Below are 9,051 nucleotides of genomic sequence, written 5' to 3' on the forward strand. Positions count from 1 at the left end.
CGAAGATGAGCTCCGTGAACCTGGCGTGAAATACCCCCCCATGTAAAATGGTCGGCGTCAACTGACAGTAGCGGAGCAAGCACGAACATGGCAGATCGCCAACCTGAGGAGACACGTCGAGCGAGTTATTCGAGAAGTGAAGAACTTGGAAATACTACATGTGGTATGATTTGCCAAATGCAATGGCTGACAAGCCAGACCAGATATGGAAAATGTGTTGCTACCTGAACAACTTCCTATAGAAACCACTTCTCAATCTATAAGTAAGCAAAATGTCAACTATGCGTGTTTTGTATTAGCGCCCTCTGAAAAGTTTTACCTTTTAGTCGGTATTGGTTAGTTTTGCTAACGGAATAAAAGTGTACGTGTCTTTTATTGCAATGATATCATACCAGCTGTCTCGTCTTTTTTCGACTGGAATAAACATTTCTTTTTTTCATATTTACACACAGCCGAAAACAGAAAAAGAGCTCAAGATTGCACGATAAGACTTGCCACCTCTTTGGCAACAGTACTTGAAACAAATACAGACATAGTGTAGCATGAATCCATGGGATACACACTGCAACTCCCCAAAATGCAGCAGTTTTTTGAAGAAATGCCGGCTGTGGTAAGAATGCTGAAGTTTGAAAAAGAAGCCAGTCAATAAAACAGCTGTCCAGGATAGCAGATGTTCTGCATGCATCACACAGTGTTAAACGCCGAAGCTGCACCGTCAAAAAATGCTGCCTCCGCAGGCGCTGTCGCGCACGGCACGGTTTGGCACGGTAGAGCTACATGAAGAGCGGCCCGTGCGGCAGCGGCGGCGGCTGCTGCGACGCTCACACTTCCCAGGCTGCTTTGCGGCCGCCGTTTGGGGGCGCGCGCAACTTTCCGGAAAGGTCTATTGCAAAGGTGGCTAAACTTTTTTCTGAACTTTTCTTCAAAACATTGAGTTGGCTACGCGCTGCTTCGCCAGGTGCTTTAGCTGGCCGCCAATTTAATGCGGCGACCCCATAGCAGCTTTAGCTAACTGCTTATTGCCCGCTCGCAATGAACTTGATGGCATATTAATACAACTTTAGGCCAATTATTAGCGCTACCCTCGTCCAATCAATCATGGATTTGGGATTCAATGTGTTGGCCACGGTATGTGAAACAGGCAAACAAGCATCATACTGCGTTTTTAACTAAAGCTTCTAGGAGCCAGGGTTTTATGGCGTCCGCGCGCGCGGGAAAACGCAATGGGAGAGCCGTCATCTTATCGCCACAGGAAATGAATACAGTCGAGTCCACTTATAACGATACCGTTTATAACAATTTTTCGGATATAACGATGAACGGCTATGGCACCGTCAACTTTTGTATTTTTTCGATGGTAAAATAAACCGCTTATTACAATGCTCCAGTGCCACGATATCGGATATAACGATTGAATCCGGTGATATTGTGCACCAAAAGCGCACAGTGACGGCTCTAATGACGCCTACTAATGACGCTCGAATGACGCCTAATGAAGCCTACTCAGGTAGTGCCATCGTAGGTGGGCCAATGCGTGACATAGCACCTATAGATGCTCTTGGAAAAGATTTGCGCTAGCTTCACACGCGGCAAACAAAGGTGACCGACTGTGGCTTCTTTTCCGCAAATTAGTAGTAGTATCCCTTTCCTGGCATGCGAATAAAATATTTTGAGCTCTAGCTGTTCCATCTTTTTATTTCGCAACCCCCTTATAACAATTATCGGTTATAACGATGATTTCCTTGGCACTTGGATATTGTTATAAGTGGACTAGACTGTATCGCTGCTCGCGTCGGAGCCGAAACGCTCCTCTGAACTATGGGAGTGAAACAGCCGGCGACAAAAGTAAACGCGCATCTCCAAAGCAAACGCAAAGTCCACCTCGCGTCGGATCTTCTTGAATGTGTGACGTAGCGAGCGCCTGATTAGTGCGCGCCGCATTAGAAAACGAAAGCCCCGGTTTGCGCGTGTAATTAAAACGCGGTCACCGCCAATGTCGCACACCATTCAAGAGATTATCGGACCCCAAGTTCTCATATCGCTTGCCGGATATGATTTGGACAGTTGATTAGATGCCATTAATAGCACAATTTTCAAGACCAGTAGAGTCAAAATAAAAGAATAAAAGTGTGTGCATGAAATTGTGTCTTTCTTCAGGATGACCGCTGCAACGACCAAGAAAAGTATCATCATCTCTTAGCTTTCGTCCAAACTCTGTCACCTCCACGTAGAGTGCTGAAAAGGTTCACACCCCATCAACTTTCGCAGGGCCAAAATGGCGCGATTTTTTTTTTAAATGCAGGGCACTTCAGTGGTTCGCCTTCTCGTCGAAGCTCGCTCGCTGGACCCATGGAGCCCTAAGGCGTTCTGACGTAGCGGCTGTCGTCGCGGCGTAACCCAGAGGTTTCGAAAGCCAAGCGGTTTGTTTGAAACTCGTAAACTGCTGGCGCTTGTCATACATCTCCCCGTTATTTAGCGCAAAAAAAAAAGGCAGCGTCTTCTGCCACGCGCGTGGCACCAGCCACGCCCCCCTGGCAACGGCTGCTGCCACGCGTGACGTCATAATGACGTCCTAACATTAATAATTGTCATTATTTTGTGTAGTGTAGTCCGAAATACACATTTTTTTTATTTGCAGTACAAAATAACGCACCATTGAACTGCTAAAACTTTTCTAAACAAACAATTTTTGTTCTTGCGGGAGCAAGCCGGCGATGCTGCTGCTGCTGCTAGCTGCCGTATCGCGTACACACATGGAGTCGCGTATCCGAAAGCGTGACGAAGCTCCGATTTTCTCGGGCCGACAACGTAGATAAACCGAAGTTCATATTGTTAGAAGCACTATCTGAAAACGTGAGAAAGTTGCTTGCGATTATGTATTGCGTGGGGACCCAGCCAGCCTTTCCAGACCGCAGCAAAATAGCCGCTCTCGAGTAATGTTGACCCGTGACCGCTTGGTTATGCTTGGTGTACGCCGATGGTTCCTGCGTACAGTTTCAGCCATGGAGGGTTTCAGCGTACGTGAGACGACATCGCACAGCCGACTGGCCCCGTTCGAACAAGCTATAGTATACGTTCGAACGCGGCGGCATCTGCTATCAACAGTTTGCACCACGGCAAGTTCAGAATGCTTAAATGGGCGACCTGAAATCGCGGTGTGTGTTCTCGAAATGAAGACAACTTGGCAGCGCCAAAAGATAATCGGAATGTACAGTGCCGAGGACGAAGGGTAGGGGCGGCAACTGTTTTTTACTAAGCACATGTGCGCATTACAATTACAGACAATTGCGCCAAGAATAGGAAAGGTAATCTTTGGTGTCCCCACACATGTACCACGTACGTACCACTGCAGTAGATCTCCTCTTCTGAAATATTAGCAAGGAAAACTTCCGAAAATCGGGAAGTTCTTATTTTCGAGTGGGCGAAATTGTAGCTTAAAATTTGTTTTACACCCACGATACGTTTATGAGCAGAAAAGTATTGTGAGCATGCGCCACGAGCATCATAATTGCGTGATATTCAGCGCTTAAAAAGATTTCGTAGTAGAATACATGATTCAACGACAGTTTAGGATCTGCGACCTTCAAAAGGTAGACTAGCTAGACGCTTCATCTCATAGCCACTGCACTGGTACAACTTCTACGTCTCACTATACCGTGGTGTACGCTATGTTGGCCAGACTTGACTGAGTTCCTTATGCAAAGGTGAATTCAGGACACTCAGACAATAGGGTCAGAGAAGAGGCTGTACAGACGGTAATAGGAAGGGTGTACGCTTGGCCGGCCATCATGTCTAATACACCTACATGCACTCCAGCATATGAAAACGTATGGGTTCTGCACAGGCTCAATAAGCAACGTCAAAGAGAATCTAATCTTAAGATGTGCCTGGAACGTGCAAGCATCTACGGATTGTTTGTGTAAACAGGTATAAGCAGCGAGCATGCTGCAAATGTAATTGATAAGCAAACGTCAAGGCTGTCATGGGGCGAATTTAACAAAAAGAAATGGTGAAAAAGATCCCAATTTCAAACTACATTGATGTTATATGTGCATGCACTATAAACACAGTCATCAGTATGTTAACTGTACGTAAACACTCAAGTGATATGATCAAACGGAACTAGAGGCCCCACTACAATCGCCCAGTTATGTTTCTTTGCAGTGGAATAGGTTGGTATCTGTTAGTCGCACAAACAAGATTCTCTGATGGCATGGAGAAATAGCTGGAAAGTGGCTATGGAGCTCCAGCTGCTTTACACATTTTCTGTAATACGAGTTATTTGTTTGAAGTTTGCAATAAAATTGATGTCATTTGTTAGTCTTTTTAACGAACGAAACTTTTCGTGGCCACAAAACAGTGGTCGATGAACAAATGCTCACTTTCTTTGGTGGCTTGTAACGATTCACTAGAATTTCACATGGCCAACCCAAGGAATCCATGGCTCGTACACTATAGGGTAGTGCTAGCCTCCAAAAACATTTGACAGGACTGGAAACTAGCGCGGTCCACACGCTCCATAGGTGGAAACCAGTAGCCCACCCACAGTGCCATAAAACAGCTAATGAATGGAGTGAGTCTCTGCTAAATATTAAGCAGGTTTAAAGGGTAGGTTCGCATTGATAGATTTTATGCCATCGTTCACTGTGCGTAGATTAACTATTTAACGGGCACAATAGTCATTTTTGTTATTTCGGACGGTTCTTGAAGGGTTGCCTAAATGTTCTTTAACAAAACAAAAAGTGAAAGCTCTCAGTTAGGGATTATAAAAACATTGTTTAGCCTCTCCAGCAATTGTCCCAGCCTGAAGGAACTCGGCTGATAGTTGGTGCCGACTGTCGTCCTCGCTTGCTAGCTCCCTGACCAAGCACATGAATGCAGTGACTAAGAAAGATGGTGACCAAAGTGAGAAGAGAAGGTGGATCCCGTACAACAGCCCTTGATCATCTAAACACCAGAAAAAAGCGCCGATGACTCACAGGCCACAACTAGGGCATTAAAATACCTTTTGACATGCATTTACAGGGCATTTACAACCTTTTATAAAAAAAAATCTTATCATTACACACAGTCCCTCCATAGAAAGGTTTGTTTCAGACAAGGTCGTTGAAATTTGTTATTAGTGACAACATAAACTCATCATTGGTCCCTTTCATTCAGCACACTTTTGGGCTTCGTTTTAAAAACCCTGCTGTTTCTATTTCACGTATAAATGAACTGCTTATGCAATATTCTCTTATTTACCTATGTTCGAAGTAAACTGTGTTATACCGTAAAATGTGATGTGCCGAGTGCATGCAGGTGTGACATTCTTCAACGGGACATGCAGAACATGAAGCTCAGTGCTGATAAACTTAAATCAGGGAAAATAAAGCTTCCCATGTTGCTTCTTTATTTTTGTAACTATTCTCGCTACCAAATACCTTGGTGGTAACTCAACTAAGCTCACCTTTACCCTAAGCCTTTATAATTATTTTGCTCTGCAATAATACATTCTCCGCTGGAGCATGCCTGCTGAATTCAGGCCCCAACCACGCTTTGCTATTTCACATTTGCAGCTGTATGAAATGTTGCTGTTTAGGTTTTGCCAACGATTTCCAACAGGCCACTTCACTAGTGTCAAAACCATTTTTTACCTTTAATTGCTATTTATAGCAAACAGTATTATATCATTTTTCATAACACATTTTGTTCTAACCTCATTCAATGATTTTGTTACCCCGCCAGCCTGGTTCATAAATCTTTGCGTGAACATGCTTGTCTTGCAGCTAATCTGCAGTAACAGACACCACACATTTTGGCTTTCCAGCGTAGCTTTGGTGTACGCAAAAAGGAATCTTTTTCTTGGCTCGTCTGCACCGCTCTGTAGAAAAAGATCACTTGCTGGTTTGGCTTTCCCGCAGGACTCTAGTGTAGTGCAAGATAGTATCGCTTGCTTATTCCTTTTTTGTTGAGGTTTTAATGCTGTACATCTTCCAGAAGAACCCTGGCATTTTGTTTAGAAATGGAGTGTCACAGCACAAACAGGCACAGAAAGTAGAGCTACTCACTTTTTGCATGGACACGGAAGTTTGACAGATCACTTGTCATTGACAAGCAAGTGTTTGATTTCTGGCTTAAGGTGCAACGCTGGGATAGTTTACTAGTTGGGGGGAAAAAACACAGCGGTGATAAACGGTACTGAAGTACTAGAAAGGTGCCGTGACCAACATGGTTTCCATGTGTTGGCAGCTTTTTTGTCCAGTGTTTTTCATGAATATTCGCCAGGGGGCCTTAACATGGCCTGCTTTTGTGTAACAAAAATGTCAACAGTGAAGCACTTATCAATGCTCACATGCTGCTCATTGATACCAGAGCAAAAGTACGTTCAGCAGTCATTTTATTGTTAAAGCCACCCATGATCCATACACCTTCCAGCTGTACTGCAACTTTCACAAACACCGACAGACATTCACATCCATGCACGTGGCCTTGGCTCCAGTTCTTGCACAAGGTATTAAGAAGTACTCTCAGGAGTGGGCAATGTCACGCTCGACACCAACCATTACCCCGAAGTTGTACCTGATAAACTATTTTTTAAGCCTGTTGGCTTAAAGGATTGTTTAAGTGCCCGTTTTGTGGAAGAAAAAGAAACAGCTAATGGGCACACAACACACAACCCGTGAATGTGTTTTTTAGCAGCTGGCTTCTGAAGAGACTTGCATCATTGTGAACGAAATGTGGGCCATTTTATAATGCCCCTTAGCACTAAGTAAATTCACTTAAGGAATTTTACAAAACAGTTTACACAGTGCGGAGTTAAAAAGCAATAGAATGTGAAACGTCCCCTCACAATTGGAAACTCTTCCTGTTCACTACCCCAAAGGCTTGGACAGTAGACGCTTAAGCACGCTTCACCAGTTGCGAATACAAGCATTAGTGCCAAGTTGAACTCCGCAGAGTGCTTGAGATGGGCATATAGATGTCACAGCCACTTGGAATTTGTGCATAGACTGCAAGCCTCCGAGATAAGCTCTCATCATCATTAGCCTATCCTGCTGAGAGTGAATGAAAGTATTGTGGCTGGTTATGTGCAATTCCAACCAAGCCAAACACAAGAGTAAAGAAGGAAGTTTTGTTGCCTAACCAGGTTAGAGGAGGCGAAAGATACTGGAGCAAAGGAAAGGGAAATAAAAGCCAAGAAGTAATTTTAAGCCTTGCCTATCATTTCATTAAGTTGAAAGCACAATGGTACTCTAAGCAACAAATCTGAGCATAGATGAACAATAACTGAACTGTCACTTGTTAACCTTATGCACACCATACTTTTAAAGGACTATTAGCAGAAGTTCCAAACTTGGCTCACACGGCGATCTTATCGGCTGCACTTCTCCCATGCTTGCACAGTTGAAGCTTGAGCCTCCTTGCACAAGAAGCCAGCCAGTCAGCGAATGGTTTCAGTGGTATCTTGAGTAGATATCTTTGGACGGGCAGTTGGGCTTCACCCACGGAAGTGAAGCTGCGCTCCCTGCACGGATTCTGCAGCGCCGCGTGCACAGATCGTTTCTGCAGAATAGTCAGGATACATTTCTCGGCGATAGTACTACTGCCCCGGGGGAAAAATTGCAGAAGCTACATGCGAGGTCGGATTGCGTTCGATGGTACCGTGCGCTACCTGACGACACTCGATTCGTGCACATGCTGACACTACGTCGCTAGCGTTGGCATGTCATCAAAGACAGCTACCTCGTTAGCCACGGCGCGACGCGATGGAAAATACTGATCCCCACGTTTTATAATACCCCTGCTACACTGGGGTCTAAATGTCATTTGAACCAAATGTCATTTGGCTCAAATGCCAAGTTGTGCTGCTACACTAGGTCTTTAAATGCCATTTGGCTCAAATGACATTTGAGCCAAATGAGCACCGAGAGAGACATTTAAGTATAGTGAACTAGAATGATCTAGTGGCGCGAACGGCGAGGAAGGGGCGTGCTCTTCTGTGTAGAAAACACCAGGTGGCGCTGCTGCGCCATCTTCGAAAGGCGCCGCCGCGGCAGGCTGTCGCTGTTCCGATGTTGGGTAGTAATTAACCCTTAAAAAAAAATGCTACTCGTGTCTGGCATTTCCGTACCTTGCTAGGAACGTTTTGTTGCAAATCTGCCCGTTTGAGCTGTAGGGAAACGGCTATAAATCGAGTTGTTTGGTGTCGTCTGCTACCTGCGCAGACGATCGATGCGAGCGTACGCGTTCGATGTGCTGCCGGCGGACAACTGCTATGTTTAATTCTTTACGAATGGATTTACTTTTTATATTTACTGTAATAAAGTCCCGGCATGAACCTACTTGTGAATTTCACTCTACAAAAGCAAATTATACCCAGTATTCACGCGTCCAGTAGCACCCGGCTGATTTTCTCAGCAGCAAAGTTTGCAATAAACAAATTACCTTCAGAGGAAACTTTCCCCAGGCACTTAGTGCTGAAGGCAGCGTCTCCAAATGTGTCGTTTGAGATCGCAGCTTCTGTGTTAGCACGTGTAATACATCACTAAACCTCCTAGTCGTCATGGCCCCTTTGCAGGCCGAACTGCTGTCAGCTTCTTGCAGCACACTGTTCGCAACAGCTAGGGAATATATGTCACCGCTTCCGCATAACACACCACGAAAAGAATGCTTGCGACGACACTTTGTCGTCATGTGGATAGAAGAGCACAGATTTCTCGTGAAAATGTCTAGCTTTTTTTTTTTTTTTTCGTATCGATGTCGTATAGCGAAACGAACGTTTCGATCGTCGGCACAATTTAGCCGGCACCAGAGCTTTGAAGGAAGCTTGACTTCTTGAAGATGGCTCATTGTGAAAGCATCATTCCACAGAACTTGCGACTTCATTTGATGAGCACTGCGGAGAGAGAGCCTCGTGTTGTGGCTGGTGCACCTCATCTTTTTCGGCTCTTCAGCTTGCTTGCTGGCTGCCGAAACTGAAACTCTCGTCCGCCTTTTCCTTTGCGGCTTCCGCGTGCATGCTCCGCGCAGAATTCGAAGCACAGTCAGGCAGGATGGTAGGTACAGCAC

The sequence above is a fragment of the Haemaphysalis longicornis genome, unplaced genomic scaffold (assembly GCF_048455015.1).
Source record: "Haemaphysalis longicornis isolate Haplotype H1 unplaced genomic scaffold, Haemaphysalis longicornis Haplotype H1 scaffold_5, whole genome shotgun sequence".
NCBI lineage: Eukaryota > Metazoa > Arthropoda > Arachnida > Ixodida > Ixodidae > Haemaphysalis > Haemaphysalis longicornis.